Genomic DNA, 21,052 nt, shown 5'->3' on the forward strand with positions numbered 1-21,052 from the left:
ACAATCAACTGATGCGTTTTCAGGTTGAAGTATATATTAAAAATGGTCTTGTGAGAGTAAATCTAGTCTGTGGGGAAGCCTATAGTAATTGACCTTGGCCAGTTTCAAACGGCAAGAAAAAGTACAGTTCAGTAAGTCGAGTTACCCATAACAATACATATTTTAATACCTCACTGCTTACAGTAACCTCAAGGTTATATGGGTTGTGTCCTGCCAGCTTCCAAAAGCTCTGGTACCCTTCCACACTTTCAATCTGACTAACCAACGGACTGCTTTGTGGAAAGAAATCAGCAGAGTGATGCTTTCTTCCGCAAAGGTAAAGGAGCTTACATCCTGAACCTGAAAACGAAGACAAAGTAAAACTTATAGTTCAACAACTAACTATATATGTAAGTAGGGGGATGGTGAGTGAGTGTGGTTACTGCAGCAGTAAGAAATTCAAACATCTACTGTTATAGGTAAGTGCAACTTCCACAACTGTTCATCATTCCTACTGCTGCAGTTGCTTTTAGGATATATGGGTTGGTTGATTATCAAAGCTTATTCAACCTAGGAGGATAAGGAATATGGATCCATGAGCCCCTGGAGAATAGTCCTAACAAAGCCTATCTTGGACCTAAAAAAGGAATCCAGTATGCAAGGTCTTGTAAAAGTACAGAGGACCATACATCCACCTCTAGAATACTTCTAGAGCCTACACCTTTTCCAATAAGCCACTAAAGAATCCAAGGTTCAAGTACAGTGAGCATTTATACTGCCTGGGACTAATTTACTGTGGTAGGAATAACGGAGAATAGTAACCATAACAAATTTTAAGCACCAGTGCTACATAATCACTGATGGAACACTGGTTATTGGCTAGACACTACCTAGAAAACATGTCCACATGCCAATACAAGATTTTCCAGTAGCAGGTTCTCTTACTTCTTGTAATGCCGGTTACAGGTCATCAAGATCGATCAGAACTGAATCAAAAAAGCATTTACTTGATGTTTGATAGTAGAGTATATCAAAATCCCCTTGTCTTGTGTGAATATGTCCAGTTTGGAACCTTGTGGTAACTGCCCTTGGCCAATTCCATGAGAAGGGAGAACCAATGTTACCTGGGCCAAAAAAAGTCACCACAATATTTGGGGAGTCCTTCTGAATCTCCATAATTACCCTGGATATCAGTGGAAAGGATGGAAAGGCATAAAGGAACACTCCCTGACCATGAGAAAGAAAATGTATTTGTTTTCCAGGCTTGTTTTAAATGGAGGAAACATCTATGCATGCTTGTGTGTGTGCGTGATATATATATATGTATATACGCGCACACAAAAAAAACTGTATGAAATCCTGGAAGGCACCCTCATTCAATTAACATTTCTGAGGGACTGTGTCCTGGTCCTGCATAACTTGTAAACCATTACCATTTTTTTCTGATGCCTGGACAGAAAAGCAGTGCTGAAGTGCTACCTCCCAACCCAGTACTGCCAGCAAGTATAGAGGGTATGACATGGTGCTGCCTTGCTTGTTTACATACATCATTGTGGCATTATCAGTAATCTGAAGTAGTCTTGAGGACCACAGATTGAGATACTTTAAGGCACAGATCACAGCCAAAATCTCTGACATTTGTGTGTTTCGGTCTGTCTTGGAAGTACGAGAACTTGCACCTTTAGCCCCATAGAAACTGCCCCTCAAGCCAACTCTGAGGCATCTAAAGTTACAGACAGGCTTGGAGGTTGAAGACAAAAGGGAGACCAGGATTTGCTTGTATCTGTAGTTAAAGCGTAAAACTGGAATCTGAAATTCTAACGAATGCAAATGTTGGGTCCATGTGTTTTTTTAAGAAACAACTGAGTCTTTCTCATGTGAAACTTGATGACAGGAGTCATAACCATAGAAGCTATGAACCCCCAGGATGCTGTGAAGTTCTTTGGCTGAAGTCTGAAACTGATTGGACAGGCTCAGGAAATTTTCCAATGAAATCTTCCTTTTCCCAAATAAAAAAAGCCTTTTGATAACTAAGAGATCTAGAACAGCCCAGAAAGTCAGTACTATCTCTGCTGGTGTCAAGGAGGATTTCTGATCACTTATCTGAAATCCCAGACTGGTTAGAGGAGGAATAAACTTGTTCTTATGACTCTTGAAAGATAGGAAGACTCTGCAAAGATGAGTAAGTTGCTCTAAGTAAGGAAACTGTGAATGCCATTCACTCTACAATGAGATACGACTGCAGAATGATTCTAACACCATTGAAAGCTACAGATAATGCAAAGGGTAATACAAAAAACAGATGCGACTCAGACAAAATCTGCAAAATAGCCTGAAGAATTTGGCTATGGTGATGTGAAGATAAGCATCTTTAGACTTCTTCTTTCAGTTGCTCCTGTTAGGGGTCACCACAGCGGATCATCTGTTTCCATTTCTTCCTGTCCTCTGCATCTTGCTCTCACACCAATCACCTGCATGTCCTCTCTCACCACATCCATAAACCTTATCTTAGGCCTTCCTCTTTTCCTGTTACCTGGCAGCTTCATCCTTGGCATCTTTTTCCCAGTATACTCTGCAACCCTCCTCAGCACATGTCCAAACCAACATAATCCTGCGCCTCTGGCTTTGTCTCCAAACCTTCCAACCTGGGCTGACCCTCTAAATATACTTATTCCTAATCCTGTACACCCTCATCACACCCAGTGCAAATCTTAACATCTTTAGTTCTGTCACGTCCAGCTCTGACTCCTGCTTTTTTGTCAAAGCCACTGTCTCCAACCCATATAACATAGCTGGTCTCACTACCCTCTTGTAGACCTTTTCACTCTTACTGGTACTCATCTTTCACAAATCACTCCTGACACACTTCTCCACCCACTCCATCCTGCCTGTACTCTCTTCACCTCTTCCACACTCACCATTACTCTGAACTGTTAATCCCAAGTATTTAAACTCATCCACCTTGACCACCTCTACTCCCTGCATCCTCAACATTTCACTATCCTCCCTCTCATTCTCACACACATATTCTGTCTTGTTGACCTTCATTCCTCTTCTTTCTAGAGCACATCTCCACCTCTCCAGGGTCTCCTCCACCTGTTCCCTTCTCTCACTACAGATCACAATGTGATCTGCAAACATCATAGTCCACGGGGACTCCTGTCTGATATCGTCTGTCAACCTGTCCATCACCATTGCAAATAAGAAAGGGCTCAGTGCTGATCCTTGATGTAATCCCACCTCCACCTTAAACGCATCCGTCACTCCCACCGCAGACCTCACCGCTGTCACACTACCCTCGCACATATCTTGTACCACTCTTACATACTCCTCTATGTTATAAAAAAAATTCTTGAGGAATGAGTTAACAGATTCTGAGGAGCCAAAATCTTCAGTTTTGTTACTTCCACATACAGATTTATATAGGAAAGATCTAGGACTAGTCTCCAAGAACAGTCTTTCCTTGGTACCACAAACATTCTGGAATAGAAGCCCTTGCCCTTCTTGATTTAATCATACCAGGTCTAGAACTCCAGGGGGTAAGCAACCACTGAAGAGCCAGAGGGAAAAAAACACCGTCTGGTTTGGAGGGTGGGTAGGAACTCCCTAAAAAGTAGTATCTGTACCAATTCCAAATATATCCCCCCTGAACCAACCTAACATCCAAGAGCCTAAAACAATCTGTTACTAAACAGGAATGTACAGAGACAGTTTCTATGACAGATTTTGAGAGGTGGGGCTGGAGAAGGAAGAATAGAAAATTGGTACAGTCACTCTGAAGTATTACACTGCCATTTTTTAGGAAAATATTTTTGTTTCTTACTTACCTCCCACCATCTCTTTTTGGTTAATTTGGCTTGAGAAGAGTGGGATTGTTTGTTCTGTTTTTTTTTTTTTTAGAAGGAAGACAGGATTTGGGAGATTTGCAAGAGGGGTCTGAAAAATCTCAAATTCCCTCTATTAAGTTCCCCCTCTCATCAAATTGTCTGAGGACCTGAGTAGCAGATGGGTGAACCACCTTACATAAAACTGAACTGAAATTTTCTGATTTCACCTAATCAGGAAACTTCCAATTACATGCCCACACAATGCTCCTCAACACTGTAGCAGTACAGTCAGTTCACAACTGCACCTCTCTTGGAACTTTCAGTCTTGGCAGACTTTCAGCTTTCTACAGGTAGGTGTAAGCTTTTGTATGCATGTGGGTTAGTATGAGAGTGGGCTATCTTTTTTTTGTATTAACATTGCAAGTTTTCTTTACAATGGGAGCAAATGTGGGTACTTCAAAAGAACTGGAGTATGGTACTCCTGCAAGACATATGTTTCAGAATTTAACAAAGACAGCGATCTTTACTTCGATAAATGGCTTGAACTCACTAAAATGATGGCAAATTAACTTTTCCACCTGCAGGTACGTTTGATAAAAAAAGTTTTGTTAAACTTACAAAAAAGACTTGGAGAAAAGGCAATAAAGTCCCTGCTGGTTGCTGGTCAGCCTTTAATGTAAGGGAAATGGAATCTAAACACAGAGAAAAAGATTCTATAGTTAGAAACAGAACGTAGCTAAACTTAAAACACAGTTACAAGTGTCTAATAAGACTGTTAATAGTCTACAACATTCTGATTGCCAGGAACAGGGTGGTTATGGGCTCTATCCCCTTAGGGAACTACAGAAATTACAACTTAGCCACAGCGAATCATCTGCTGACTGCTAAGTTTTGCCAACCGCACTGCCATCTCTTCCTGACCAGCAAGATTCTGCTGTCTTCTTCTTCCACCTCAGAGATTACTACTCCACCACCTTCTCAAGGAAGGCAACCATGTGTGTTGTCCACCTCCACTAGCCACACAACCCATCCTCCTTCCTCTAGCCAACCTAAAGCTTCTTCCTCTTTCTCTGTTTCAGACCTTATTCTGTCTCAGTTACCTGAAATGCTAATTAGCTTTTAGAGGCAACGTACAAAGGGGGCATTATCTTCTCTTCCTACATGACAAAAGCTACGTTCATGTAAATTTGTTTCTTAAATCCCGATAATTATAGATGGGGATGGTTATTTTGGTCCTGATAAATTCAATCCAGATATAGATGATTCTGACTCCTCCTCAGAAGAAAAGTGATATTGTGTTACTCCAACTGCCCACCTACATCCTCTGCGAAAAGTCCTGAACCCAGTACACAGCAGAGATAAGGCAGCACCTTCCACTATAAATGTGGTCCGCCCTTGGTCTGCTGTTGATTACCCAAGTATTTTGGAGACACTCCCATACATCAGAACAAAAAATATAAGAGTCCTACAAAGCCGTACTTTAGAGGACCTCAGAGCAGTGATGGACACAGCCTCATACCTAATCTGTTTAAATGCATTTGGGATCATGCTAATATATCATCCCTATTCCCTAACATATGGGCAGAGGCTTTTCAGGCAGCTAGGACTCCTTTATTAAAGGCTATCACTGTAGTATGTCCACCAGTACTTAACTGATCCCAGATAAACGCAGTGGCACAGAGGATCAGTCAACTGAATCTTACTTACAGCATATAACAGATGCCTTTGAAGCCTTCTCAGATAATACAGAACCTACTGAAGGTCAGGTAGCAAGTGGTTTCTCAACTACTTTTGTTTATTGTCCCCCTTTCGAGACCAGTTAAAAAAGGTTTGCTTAACCTGGTCACGTTTGGGGCTTCATAAACTTGCTGATCATGTTCAATATTTAGCAGACACCCGTATTCGTGAAAAATGAGAGCGACAAGAAAAGATTTTAAACCTACACCTCCAACAGTTTACCAGAAAGAGTAAATAGAAGAGGAAAAGCGGGTATTAGGTTTAGATTTTCACAAAATCAAGGACAATTTCCTCAGAATTTTAATACCCCCCCCCCCCCCCAAAATTTCCAAGGACAGGGAAAGGGATCAAATTCAAATCCATGTTTCAACTGCAGCTAAAATGGTCACTGGAGGGACAGTTGTCCTTTCCTGCAGCCAGTAGATGCTCCACTGAAGTTTAACAATCCATTTAATAATCGGCTGCCACCATGAGCTCAGCAAAAAGTCCACCAAAATATGAAAAAACAACCTATGTGCAAACACTCCTTGGCAGCCTCCAGCTTGGCAACAAGATAAATAAGATAGCCTTGAACAGGAATCACAGCCATTTCTTTTCATACCTGTACACCAGAAAGGACCATTTGTTAACCTTAAAATTCAAGACAGCAATACTCCCTTTCCAATAGATACTGGAGCTACTAGATCAATGTTAAATGCTTCCATGGCCAAGACTATCCCTTTACCCTGCAATTCAGTCCGAGGAGTCTGGTTATCAGGAGTCTCTTTAGACTGCCCCAAGACAGTTTCAGTTCCCATTAAGATAGGACTGTTGTCAGACCAACATGCTTTCTTCGTTGGAACCTCTGCAACCCTTAACCATCTTCTCGGCAAGTTGCAATGTACACTGAATGGAATATATTTAAATGTTCCTAATGAGTTTCCAGTGATGGAGATGTGTGCTATTGCAGGTGCTTTAGATAAGGAAATGCTGTTTTTCGTTCCTTACTGACGAAGAACCTGTACAGCCATCAGCTGTAGAATTACTAAATACAGTTTTTTCACAGTTGTGGACAACCCATGAAAATGAAGTAGGACTTACTGGAGATGCTACACTAGTACAACTTACTTAAAACCTCATGAAACTCTGCCCATGGTAGCACAATATCCTCTTTCTGCAGAAGCAGGGATCGAACCAGTTATTTCAGCATTACTGCAACAAGGCATAATTATTCCTATTAGGAGTCCTTGTAAGACACCCATTTTGCCAGTAAATAAACCTGGCAAAGACACTTACAGATTTGTCCAAGATTTGAGAGCTATGAATGCAGTAGTTGTGCCTGCTTTTTCCAGTGAACCTAACCCAGCAACCATTCTTAATTCAGTTCCCCCTTCTACCACCTTTTTCAGCTACTGATATTTCCTCACCTTTATTTTCTATCCCAATACACCCAGATAGTATTTGCTTGTGTTTACATACAAAGGACAATACACATGAACATGCTTACCCCAAGGATATGTGGAATCACCCACCTTATTTTCAAGAGAAATGAAAAGGCACCCAGATAAAATAGTTACCTTGTGGGTCTACCTTAATGCAGTAAATTAATGATCATCTCATTGCATCCAATTCTTTAGCTGTCAAACTGATAGTTTTCTTGTTAACTAAACTAGCTGGGTTAGGATTTAAAATAAACCAATCTAAGCTTCAGCTCTGGCAAGTCCAGTATTTAGGACATCTAATCTCTGAAAATGCAAGACATTTTTTCCTTTCACATTGCAGCTATACAGTTAGCACTGACACCTACCATTCAAACTTAAGAGAATTTCTTGGTTTCATAGACTACTGTAGACAGTAGATATCCAACTATACTGAAATTATGAAATCTTTATTAGAACTACTGAAAAAGGTCACCACAGCCCCTCCTATGAAAACAGGCCACCAGCAAGCTTTTACTCAGTTAAAATAACTTCTTTCAAATCCTCCAGCATTAGGACTGCCAGACTATGTGTTTTTTTTCTGCTGTGAATGCAGTAAGGTAGCATTAGGATTATTAGCACAGAAAAGAAATGATGGCTTTAGACCAGCTGTTTATTACAGTACATTTGATCCAGTGGCAGCTGCACTTCCCCCTTGCCTTATAGCTGTAGCTACAAACTGCCCGGTAAGTTGATTTGGCAGCTTCACTTACTCTGGGGCATGAGACTTTTGTTGCAGTTCCACATGCTGTTAATGCCTTATTAAAAGCAAACAATATGTTTCTGCCTCTTAACTTTCCAAATATGAGCTAGCTCTAATAAACCTTTTCAAATTATTAGATGACCTCCCTTGAATCCAGTCTCTCTAACCCCTACTGCTGATGAAGGTGAACTTCATGATTGTGTTTTTGTTGTCAGAAACGCACTTTCTCCTAGTCCTGATCTCAAAGATACACCGCTGAGAATTCTGACTTAATTTTGTTCGATGGATCATGCATCAAATGGGAAGACAGACAATTAACAGATGCTTTTGCAGACTGTAGTATTGAGTATTAGTGACTGGACAACTGCAGGGAAATGTTTCAGCTCAAGTAGCTGAATTAGTAGCTATTACTGAAGCTTGCAACCTAGCACAGGGAAAGACTGCTACAGTATACAGTGATTCAAAATACACACGTGGACCGTGGAGTGGTTCACAATTTTGGAGAACTTTGGAGAGAAAGGTTATTTGACCTCTGCAGGGACAAAAATTAAAAATGCAATTTGTTTAAATGAGTTATTAAATGCACTGCTTCTCCTAAAGGAGACAGCTGTTGTTAAATATACCACTCATAGGTCAGATACTTCATTTGAAATGGTAAGAAATACCTTTGCTGACAGAGCAGCAAGGCAGGCTGCTTTGTTAAATCCTGTTCAGGCTTCTTTTTTTTTTGCAGCCTCTTCAAGTTGAAAATGTGCCTGTAACTTTGCAGGAAGTGTTGTCTTTTCAGAACGAAGCTGATGACTCAAAGGAAAATGGGACTCTGTGACGGCCGCAGTTGTTCCTTGGACTCACTTTGGCATCATCTGGATGGAAGGTTAATAGCATTACAAACTCTTTTACCGCAATTGGCACAGGCTTACCATTTGCCTTCCCATCTGGGAAAAAATGCTGCAATAAAACAGATTTGCCTGACTGGTATGCCCCTTACCCCTCAGAAGTTGTTCAGCATCTTGTACAAAACATGTAACATATGGAATCAATTTAATGTTTCTTAATCTGTGACTGTTCCCACACAGCATATTAAAAAAACTGTGGGTACCTTTTTGCTGTACACAGTATGACTTGACAGAATTACCAGTGTGTGCAAAGTTTAAATATGTACTAGTTTTGAGTGATGTTTTCTGTGGCTGTGTAGAAGCATACTCATGCATTAAAAATTATGCTGTCTCAATTGCCAAGAAGATTTTGCACGAGTTTACACCCCGTTTTGGGGTACCATGTTGTATTCGGTCAGACAGAGGTACTAATTTTACAAGTCAGCTTATTCAATAAATTTGTCAAGTTCTAAATATTCAGATGCAGTACCACTGTACACACAGACCTCAGGCTTCAGGCATGGCAGAAAGAATCAAACTTTGAAAAATAAGTTAGAAAAACGTGCTGCAGAAATGGGTCTAAAATGGCAAGAGACCTTGCCCTTAGTCTTATTTACTATCTGCAGTGCAACCAGTGTACCTAGAAAGTTCTCTCCTCACAAAATCATCATGGGACGCCCTACGAGGATGCCAACCACACCCCTACCGCAAATCTTGATCTGCAGGTAGTTGATGAGACGATACTTACTTATTGTAAACAACTAATTTCTGTTCTACAGCATCTTCATTTGCAGGTACTCTCCACCCAGCTCCTGCCTGACCCTGACACAACATGTCAACCCAGGAGACTGGGTACATATTCGTGCCTTCTCCAGATAACATGCTTTTCAGCCTCGATAAAGACCTATTCCTGGTGCTCATCACAGCTAAAGATGTTAGACTTGAAGGTCTTCAACATGGATCCATATCTCCCATGTCCATAAAGCAGTGCCAAATGAAGGAAGCCAACAAATTCCCTTTGACCTACCCTGTGCAGCCTTGTCTGATGATGAATCGGTTTCCTCTTGTAGCAGAAGAAAAAAAAAAGAGAGAGACTGGGAACAGAACAGATGACTGACACCGAGGACATCAGAAGGGGACATTTTCCCTGAGTCAGATGACCAAGGGCCAACCATAGAAGCTAACCTACAACAGCAACCTTTATGCATTGTGTTTGGAGTGCGGCAGTAAGCTACTCATCGCAAAACAAATCTGTGCCTGAACATTTTTGAAAAATCCTCTGACCCTGCCCAGCTCACCACTCATAACGGATTGTTACCATGATGAGTGCAATTGTTATTTTTGTTCTAATACTACATTTCTTGATCCCTGCTGAAACTGTAAATAATGTTCAATATCTTAACAGAAAAATAAAACGATTGATAAAATCTAGACCAAAATCAGGAGACTGGCATCCAAATTTCAATACATTTCATGCCAGTCTGAATACATATGCTAAGACTCTAAATGTTAGTAACTGTTGGGTATGTGCCCACATACCTACTTGCCTATGATGGTGGTATCCTATTGTTTCCAGTACATATAAATGAAGTTGATATGGGGACAGCTTTTTCATCAGTGATACCAAGTAAAAATGCTTCATGGCATAATGTCACATCATTTAATAAAATTGTTGCACTTAGACTTTCAGTGGCTATCAAGGGTTACACTTTCTATGCAAAAAAATGGGACTGTGGAAGTTGGACAGAGCAAATGTAATATTACTCGAAGAATGCATAGTGGAAGTGTAATAAAAGGTATGGTCACGCTGAAAGACTTATTTGTGGCAGTCCAGCATATCCCTGGCTGCCAAGTAAACTGGTCAGGGTGTTACATTGGGAAAGTTCTTCCAGATATTTGACATGTAGATGCCCTGCCTAGTGGGAAAATTCATAATACACAAGATACGGAGACTGTAAAGAATCTGATTGGAAAGGCTGATGTTTTGTTGATTTATCATCATGATTTAGAAGCAGCAGCTTTTAAAGCACTTTCTCATATAGGCTTGGTGATGATGCTACTTCTGGGGCTGGTAATATTACCTGCTTATGGGACTGTAAAATCACTTTGGCAGCTGAAAAAGCTCTCTAAGTTATTAGAAGTGTTGAGCAATGCAACATTTGAAACTGTTAATTGGATTACTCTACAGCAGAGTGCCATGCATGCAGCAGTAATCCAAAATCAAATGGCACGATTTCGAAATTGCATCAAAGGGAGGTACGTGCGTGTTGGTGCACTAGGAATGCTGTTTATTCCTGACAATGCACACGCAATACTTAGAAATTAGTAAATCATCCAAAAAGTAGCTGAACTGTCGTTTACCAAAGAAGCGGACAGTTCACAATTGTCTTAGTTAATCAATTTGTTTTCAGGATGGGGAGGCAGTTTGTTGAAATTTATTATGCTAATTGCTATTATAATTGTGTTTTTGCTTTTATTTTTATGCAAAGCTTTAATAACCAAACTCATTGCATCTCGATCAAACCCATTGTTACAGAATTTCCATGTTGGTGATTTTGAAAAAAAGTAATTTATAAATTGTGTCAATGAAAGTGAATCAGCAAGTAACAATGCAGAGTTAGTTTTTCAAGGTTTTGGAAAAATGCATGAAAATATATTTAAAGTATAAAAGATGTTTTACAATAGCAGTGTGATGCTTTCTCAGTATCAAATGAGGGATTGCAAAGGGTTAAAATGACATTGCATGTGTTCTAGGTTAGTGTGTGTGTGTGTGTTCTAGAAGATCAGTGTAGACGTTTGCAACAGCATAAGCAGAAACATGGAAAAATAAAAAAATGCTTCATTTCCTGAGCCTGAGGCAGCATTATTTCTAAAACACACGTTAAAAAAAAAACTTATTCCATACTAAGCTAGAAATGTAGATAAGAAGTTTCATATCTATTTTTGACATTTTTACGTATTAGTTAGCAATTTTCTATTGGATGCTAGCAGTGGTATGACTGATGAAGTTTATTACCTTGTCAAAAGTTTTCCTTCAAAAGATTAAGAATTATTTTGTTTGGGAAGACATTACTTCCAAATTGCCAGGCTGAAGGAGACCTGGAGAGGCAAGTAGTCATTCTGACTTTATGGTCTGTCCTTGGTTTTATGAGGCTTTCCCTTTCTCCTTAGGGCCTCCTTACCATTTTTTTTAATCCTGTTGGTTAGCACCTTGCTGTTTAGATTTTTGAAAAAAAGTGCTGTATTATAGAAAGTTTTTATCAGACTTAAAAAAATGTGGGTCACTCCAGGTCACTCTGACTTAATTTCACTCTTTTTATCAAACCTTTTAAGGATCTCAACAGGCTGGGGCCAAACAGAACATCCCTGTCAAGAGAATTCAAAATCTCAGTTTTAACATCTTCAGGTACATTTTGAGAACATAAAGCATTTTTTCCACAACTAACCTCTCAGCAGCAGATCTGGAAACAGTTTCAGCAGAATCATAACACAGTGCTTGGTTATACAATAAGCAAATACAATTTAGGCATTCAATGAATACTTGACCTCAGATGAGGGAGGTTAACAGTTAACTTAATCATGCTCTCAAAAGAAGTCCATAACAATTTTAAACATATGAGACTGGCAATACAAAATTCTAAAAGTTAATAAAAAGTTAGTAAAAGTCTGCATATCATTGCTGGAGCCTTCCTGTGTCCTGAGAGTGCTCTTCAAACCATCTGGAGATATACAGAGCTGAGTATATTTTTCTGGCACTTCAGAGTTGTGTACTGGTAATTGCTGTTTGACTAATTTTATATCATTGCTGGCTGACTTCTGAGTTGTGCACTGTTATTTATGCTTCACTGTATAGTTTCAGATCTCTGCTGAATGTGTTTGTTTTCCCATACCCACCCCTCCCTATTCCTGTGTTGCTGTTTTAAATTTGGAGGCTTTTGCAGTTGCCCACCCCCACTGTAGATTTGATCTGGGAAACTCCCCCCAGTCCCACCTCTTTACCTCATTCTACCTAACAGACTCCTGCTGCACTTGTTTTTAGTCATTTTTAATTTAATTGCATTTTTTAAACTGTTTGATCTAACATTGCTATATACTCAAAGTGTGCTAGCTTGCACTGCATTTGAATTGTTTTTACTGCTGTTTTAGCTACTTTTCTATATGTGTGTGTGTGTGTGTGTATATGTATATATATATATATATATATATATATATATATATATGTATATATATATATATATATATATATATATATATGTATATATATATATATATATATATATAATGTATATACATTCCCTGTAACTATTGTAGTCCAAATTCAGATTTGCTGTATCCAGGACTGTATGTAAGCTTCTGAGCTCCCTCAAGCTTTCTGTGTTGGAGGGAAGCCTTCTAGCTTATCAGTGGGAGTGGTAAGCACTAAGTAACCTATCTACCACATAAGGAGTGGTTCTGGCCCAGAAATTGTAGTTATTGGCTGTTTGGGCAGTTTTTTCATCTCTCAACTTTCTGATTTAAAAGCCTGCAGCTGCACTTGTTTCCCCCCTTTCCTGTAACTCGTTTAGTCCAGATACATATTCTTAGTTTTGGCACTTGAATTTGCTTATTCGTGTTCAGCACTTGTAAGCACTGAATAACCTACTAATTACTACAGCACTCAACCTTCCTCATTACCTACAGGAAAACAGTTTTGGTACTTATTTCCTCACTTGCTTAGAGAAAAATAGCTCGTGTACTCACTTTCCTCACTTATCTAGAGGAAAATGTTTTTTTTATTCAGGCATGTCCAAGGGTCAGCTCCCAGTGTTCTCTGTCTATCTGATGAATCTGGGCATCTTGGGGCAATGCAGAAATTGCCTCATGTGCACAGACAACCCTCTCCTTCCTACCAACCAACACTACAACCTGTGAGAGATGCATTTATCTGGCCAAACTGGAGGTAAAGCACTCTCCAATCAAGACTGAACTTGACAGTCAAGAGGAGAAGGTAAACACCTGCACCACACCACAATCATCACATAGTCTCACAATCTACACCACCAAAATCAACACAAAGAAACACAAAAACATTTGTGGAGGCTCTTAATAATCCGCCCAAGCAAGAGACCTCTAAAGCAGAAATGCAAGCAACCTCCACCCCCCCCCCAACACAACACAAATGAGACACAGCCCGCAGACTCAGTCACTCAACCACAGGCAATAAGGCAAAACAACGTACCCAACACACTAGTCATAGGTGAGACTATAGTCAGGCACACTGATGTCCCACTCACCAGGCTAAACAAGTTTACTGACAGCTGCCTGTCGGGTGCCAGGATCTGCCACATAACCCACGCACTCAGGTCACTCCATAACAAGTATAAATATGACTGTCATTGTCCATGTTGGTGTGAACGACCTGAGACGTACCTCCCTGGACTACATGAAAAGAGACATGGAATCTTGTAGCCCAGACAGGTAAGACCTTAGCCCTGAGTAGCATTCTGCCATCACCCAGGATGATGCCGCAGTACAAGGACAAAATGATTGACTTCAACAATTGGCTAAGCTTCTAGTGCCATTCTAAAGGGATCCAGTATCTGTCTGCCTGAGATGACATGGTCGACAGACCACGGATGCTTTGCCAGAGGTGGCCTGCACCTGTCACACCTGGGATTCCGGATACTGGCTAAGGTTCTTGCCACCCCTATAGTGCCTTTTTTAGGCAAGGTTCAAATGACAAATTCACCACAGGAACAGGCAGGCAAAAACTGAGGGTGATGCTACTCAATGCTAGAAATCTAAATCTCAAAATGCACTCACTCAAGGCACTCCTTAAAATGGAGAACATCGATATCTGTGCAGTGACTGAGACCTGGTTCAAGGCTCCAGAGAGCACCCCCTGCACTAACAGGCTATAACTCATACCACACTTTTCGGCCATGTAACCTGGACCGGAACACTAAAGGCAGAGGTGTGTCCATATTCATTAAGGATATCCGCACCTCCAGGCTTGTTGCTCAGAATAATGCAGCCGAGGTTATCCAAGTGCAACTAACTCTGGACAAAACTGCAATCCAAATCGTAGCTTGCTACAGATCACCCACCATGCCTCAGGATTCCCACTCCTCTTTTCTTGATGTAATGGAAAATATTAGGGTTCAACCAAACACCCTAATAATGGGCGATTTCAACGACCCCACCATTAACTGGGAAAACTACTCGCGTACCAGCTCCTTCACTTAACGCTTTCTGGAATTCATAAACTCCAATGCCCTGGATCAACTTATCCACACCCCCCACCAGGGGCAACAATATCCTAGATCTAGTCATTACCAACATGAGTGACCGGTGTTCCACACCTGAAGTCAACACCTCATTGGTCCGATCTGACCATAAGCTAATTACCCTAGATATCCTCATCCTGCCCCCACCCCCATTAATGAAAGCCAGCTTCATGCTTCTTAAGACAGAAGTGGTGAACTTCATGGCACCCATGCAGTTGGGCAATACAGTTATGACTACTGAATCGTACACAATTGCACTTTATAAGCACTTCCATTCGTGCATGGATCATGCTATCCCAAACAGAACCAAGACGCTATCCTCCAAAAAAAGGAAGACCATCTGGTGGTCCCCTGCCATAAACAAACTGTACAACAGAAGGAAGAAACGGTTGCAAAAGAGAGTAAAAATCCCATGAGTGGAGGAGTTCCCTGGTCAGCCTCAGTAAGAAGCTGCAATCCCTGATAAAATCCTCCAAAGCTAGTTACGAAAACAAAATCGCCACTGATTATAAAGACAACCACAAAGCATTCTATAGCTATGTCAAGAATCTCAATGGCAACACTCAGATCTGCTCCGAGTTACAAGACAATGGCACTAAATATACAGACCCAACTGATATTGCCAACATCCCGGCAGATAGATTCAGTGCTAACTTTACCCCCCTCTCACCCCCTAAAGAGCCCATCTCTATACCAGAAGAATGCAAAGTTCCTGTAATCATGGCTGCACAGGTAAAAAAAAAAACACTTTCCAAAGCCAAGAACTAAGCATCCATGGGACCAGACAACATCCCAGGCTGCATTCTACATGAACTACAGAACGAACTGGCACTCCACCTAAGTACCATGTTCAATCATAGCCTCACCTCAGGCTTTGTGCCTGCTGAATGGCGCAGAGCAAAGGTTATCCCACTCCACAAGGGGGGAGCCACCACAGACCCCGGGAACTACCACCCCATTAGCCTGACGAGCCTTGTCTGCAAGGCCATGGAACGTATCATCATGGAACTTATAAACAAAGACAATGGTAATCTCCAAACTCTGGACCCCATCCAGTTTGGGTTTGTAAAAGGCAGATCATATCTCCTAAACCTGTAGACTTCTTTGAAGCAGTCACCAAAGCCGTAGACAAGGGTAAGGTGGTCCACACAGCCTATCTAGATCTCGCCAAGGCTTTCGACACCATCCCCCGCTCTGGAATTATAGATAAACTCACTAAACTACGTATAAATCTCTATGTCACAAGATGGGTTGCCAACTGGCTCACTGACAGAACCCACACTGTGAAAGTAGCAGACTCCAAACCCGACTTCAGACCAGTGACAAGTGGAGTACCACAGGGTTCAGTCCTGGGTCCTCTCCGGTTTGGTATCTACTTTTCTAAAGTACAGGCCAACACAGAAGGTCTTTGGCTAAAGAAGTTAGCAGATGACTGCAATCTAGGAGCCATAATCAAAACTCCTAACGATGTGGACATCCTACAAAAGGGCCTCACTGAGACAGATGCCTGGTGTCAAAGCCATGGCCTCAAGCTCAATGCCAAAAAGTGCATTGTCATCCCTCTTTGGTAAAAACTCTGTACCCATGAATTACAACATAGGCAGTAGTATACTTAACACCGAAAGTGTGATAAGAGACCTTGGGACACAGGTGGTCAGTAGTCTCTCCTTTGATAATCACATCACCACAGCAGTCACAAAATCCTTCTACGTGGCACACCTCAATCACAAAAGGTTTCTCATCCAGAAAAAAAGAGGTCATTGTTCCCCTCTACTCATCACTCATTAGACCCATTATGGAGTACGACTCCCCTTTTGGTATGTACCTCACAAGACATCTACAACTGGAAAGGCCGCAGAAATACCTCACAAAGAGGATTACTGGCCTCAAACAGATGCCCTACGCAGACAGTCTCAAAAAACTCCAGCTTTACTCAGTCACATCGCCTACTCAGAGGTGATCTCTGCCTAACATACAATGCTATGTCAAACCCAGAGCTGTTGGACATGCTCCACTTAAAGAAATACCAATCCCTCCGAGCTACACGCTCTAGGGACCTGAACCTGGTCACCACAATAAACAGAACATGCCGGAAGGATAGATTCCTGTCCTAGAGTCTTCCCATACTCTGGAATAAACTACCTTTCTATATCAAACAAAGCTCCTCATTAGCACTCAAGAAAAATCTTGATGATTGAATGGGAAATAGGAAATTCACCCCGGGGATCACCTCTGTGGCTCTGCTCGACAGTGGCACAGGAAAATTATTTTCTTGGGTGGCAAAAGCCAGGGTATCTTTTTAGCAGGGCTTGTATAGGCCCCAGGGCCGATAGCCTAGTACCTTACCTATGATCCTAAGGCAGAATAAACTTTCTCCAAATAAACCAAAAACCTTTCCCATCCTTCTTAGACTGAATGGGGTTAGCATAAAAATTGTGTACAAACTTAACACTAGATGTCCTAAGGATCACTGCTGCAGTATTTCAAACTGTTGGGGTATCTTCACCAGATAACCTGGACATCCATCCATGGTACCAAAGCCTTAACCCTCAATACAGGCATATGTCTGACATATGACCCCAAGCCCATGGCATAAGGGTATACAATCAGACATATGAGTGTAAAGCAGATGTGTTAGTGTAAAACCTCAAACCATCTCCAAGCCAAGATTCCTGTAGACATCCTAGGAAGTAAAATAGTAAGCTAAGAGAGGAGATGGCAGAAAATGAGTCCTCAGTAGGGAATAAAACAAGTTTACAAAAAGTAGGGTGGTAGGGTGGGAAGAAATACTACAACAGTGATCAACAAGGCATCTACTTGTTATGGTAAGCTCTTACACAAATGTACTGTGTCCTTCTTTGATCAGTACTGCAGTATTACAAATTGCTGGGTGATTCCCAAAACTCAAATGGTATAAGGGGTGGTTAGATGAAACCTAGAACTGTCACACAATCCAGAGGGGAGAGACCTGGCAAGGGTAGCTCTGAATTTAGAGAAAGCATCCACACTGTAATACTGAGTAAAGTTATGTACCAAGGGAAGTGGCTGCTTCTACAATAGCCCTTAAATCTACCTTCTTGTAAAAATCTCCTAAAGAAGCTACTGTTCTAGTAGAATGAGTCTTCACTGGTGAAGGTAAAGACTTGTCATGGTGAGTGTAACAACATGAGATGGACTTAGAAATCTGGTTAGCAATAGTTTGCTTATTAACAGGGCTATCAAGCTTGGACTCTTGGAAGGATATGAACTGGTCAGTTAACGAAAGACTTAGTCTTGTCTAGATAGACAATTAGCATCTGTGTATGCACATTCAGTGAGTACAGGATTCTCCCTCCTCTATTTTCTGGATTAGAAAAGAAGGTAGAAGATTTACAGCCTGGTTGAGGGATAGCTCATTTACCACTTTAGGTATAAACGTTTGATAGACTCTCTAAGGCACTCTGCTCGTAGAAGACAAAGAAAGGTGGTAGGCCATTACAGCTTGCAGCTCAGACACTCATCTAGCTGAGGTAAGGGTAACCAGGGGCATGCTTTTCATGTATAGAATTTGATAAAAGCAGATGCTGCAGACTCAAAAGGTGGAAGAGTAAGTTTTTCCAGAATAAAGTTGAGATCCCAGGAAGACAGATTACCTTTCCAAGGAGGTTTGAGGTGGCGTACACTCTTTAGAAACGGTTTTACCTCTATTCTGGACATTGTGGGTTGGGTCAAGTAAACAAGCAGAAATGGATGAAAGGTGTGATTACACCTACTCATACAAGAAAGACAGAACAATGGGAGCACCCATCTGTATAGGGTCTTATTTCTGCGCAAGACGCCAAACAGAAAATCTTTTCCATTTAGCTCTGTACAATTTCCTGGTATAAGGTTTCCCTGCCTCCAGCACAATCTGTAGCACGTCCTCAAAAATTGGTGTCAGACAGAGATCAGAATCCTACCATCCATAATGACATGAAGAACAGAACCCTTCTATTGTGTAAGCAAGTCTACTTTGTGGGGTTGTTTGTGGTGATAACCCCAGTCGAAGTTGTAGAGGAGGAGGAGGAACCAATACTGCCTTGATGAAAAGGCAGTCACCAGTAGGACTTTTGGTTTGTCTCTCTGGATCTATATGAAAAACTTTGGGAGAAGAGGAAGTGGAGACGGGACATACAGAAACCTCTTTCTCCCATGAAAGATCACAGCATCCACTTTCAAAGACAGAGTCCTGGAGCACAAAAGAGGACGTTGTTTGTTGTGGATGAAGGAAAACAAATCAGTCTGTAGGAATACCCCATTTGTGGACTAAATCTAGGAAAACCTCCCTGTTCAACATCCATTCATGGAGGTCTTCCCTTGATCTGCTTAGAAAATCTGCTAAGACACTGACCCGAAATGGAATGCAAATGATTAACATAGGTTTGCTTTTGTGGCCTGATCACATGCCACACAAAGCTAGCCTGCAAAGCTGGTTCCTTTCTTATTGTTTATGTACTACATTAAATTGGTGTTGTCTGCAAAAATTTTGAGATGTCTCAGGGCCCCATCCATGCTAACCATGCAACATCTGAAGCATCTTGAAAAGCAGACCTGGGTTGAGATTTACCTACAATATCCACTTATGGATTTGTTTCTTTAAGCAGGGGAGAAAATCTGCATGCCCAGTAGAAGGCAGTGCTGAGACCAAGAGGATTTCATGCGTCACTGGAACTTTTGCATGGGGAGCCTGGCAAAGGGAGCCATAGATATGGCTGCAGCCATGAATGTTAGGCCCTGAGAAATTCTCTCGTATTGCAATTCTGAAGAGGTAGGAGAGACAGAAACTAACCGGAAAACCTATACAAGTCTGGTGGTCCAGTCTGTAGCCCTAGAAGACTAGGCCTTGGGGTAGACTTCTAGAAGTTGATTGTGAACTCCAGACTTTGGAGTAGGGACAGAAGTTGGGATAAAGCAAAAGGGTTTGTGGAGATGATGGCTGTATCAACAGGATGTCCAAGTAAGGGAATATTTGAATTCCCGAGCGCTGCAGAAAGCAATGACTGGAGTGAGACGCTGTGAGGACCCCGGGGGCATCAGAATGTTCAAAAGGCAAAGCTGACAGGTGAAGTACCACTCCCGCACCCAATATAACAGGTACAGGCCTGGACATACCTTCAGCTTTAATAACTAATTCACCTCCTCAATACTCAAACTCAAACATCGCTTCCTCCAACATCCCACCTCAGGCCCAAATCAATACCATACCTTTCACACTTAAGTCTGTTCCTACCTCTACTATCAAAATACTCCTAGCCAGACTCAAACAAACCACCCTTGAAGCCGATAACCTTCCTGCCGAATACCTCCAAATTGCATCCACAGCTATAGCCTATCCCATTTCACTTCTAATAAATAGATCATGACCGAACACAACATTCCAGTCCTGTGAAAAAACTCATATCATACCACTCCACAAAGGGGGACCCCCTCCCTAGACCTTCCCAAGTATCAACTAATTGCAATTCTCTCACCCCACTCTAAGATCCTAGAAAGATGTATTCATCACCAGCTCCTTTCCTATCTCCTCACCAACAACCTTCTCTCCTCAACCCAACATTGATTTCGCCCAACCCACAGCACCACAACTACCCTACTCAAATTCACCAATACTATAAACTTCAACAGGAATGTAGGTAAATTGGTCCCAGCTACTTTCCTAGATTTATCCAAGGCATTTGACACAGTCTCACATAATAAACTACGGTCTTGTCTCTCTGACCTCAACAACCCCACCCTCCTCTGGTTTAAAAGCAATTTAGATAACTGCCAACAACCCATCAAATGGCGTAACTATCGATCCACCACACTCCCAACCTCCATAGGCGTGCCGCAAGGATCAATCCTAGGACCCCTTCTTTTTAACATCTTCACAAACCAACTCCACTCAGCTACCTCTAAAGCAGACAGTCCAATATGCTGACGACACAACTCTCATATGCTCTGCACCCAACATCCAACTTCTTCAACAAAAAGCGCAAGAAGCATTCTCTGAAATAGAGAACTGGCTTAACAACTCACAACTCATACTAAATCCAAAGAAAACACAACTAATGCTATACCACACTACTAAAACGAGCAACCTTATCTTCTCTATACTCTCCATCAGCAAAACCCAAATCACCCCTGTCACTGAGGCTAAACTCCTAGGAGTTTACCATTGACCAGCAACTCAAAATCACAAAGCAAAAAC

The 21,052-nt window shown here is 41.4% G+C and overlaps 1 protein-coding gene across 1 annotated transcript in view; it reads right to left on the reverse strand.

The window, feature by feature from the left end:
* The window catches only part of PTPN11 (protein tyrosine phosphatase non-receptor type 11), an 811,421-nt gene that overhangs the window by 486,039 nt on the left and 304,330 nt on the right, over positions 1–21,052 (reverse strand). The window lies entirely within an intron of this gene.

The sequence above is a fragment of the Protopterus annectens genome, chromosome 4.part0 (assembly GCF_019279795.1).
Source record: "Protopterus annectens isolate FY-2018-M chromosome 4.part0, PAN1.0, whole genome shotgun sequence".
Classification (NCBI taxonomy): Eukaryota; Metazoa; Chordata; order Ceratodontiformes; family Protopteridae; genus Protopterus; species Protopterus annectens.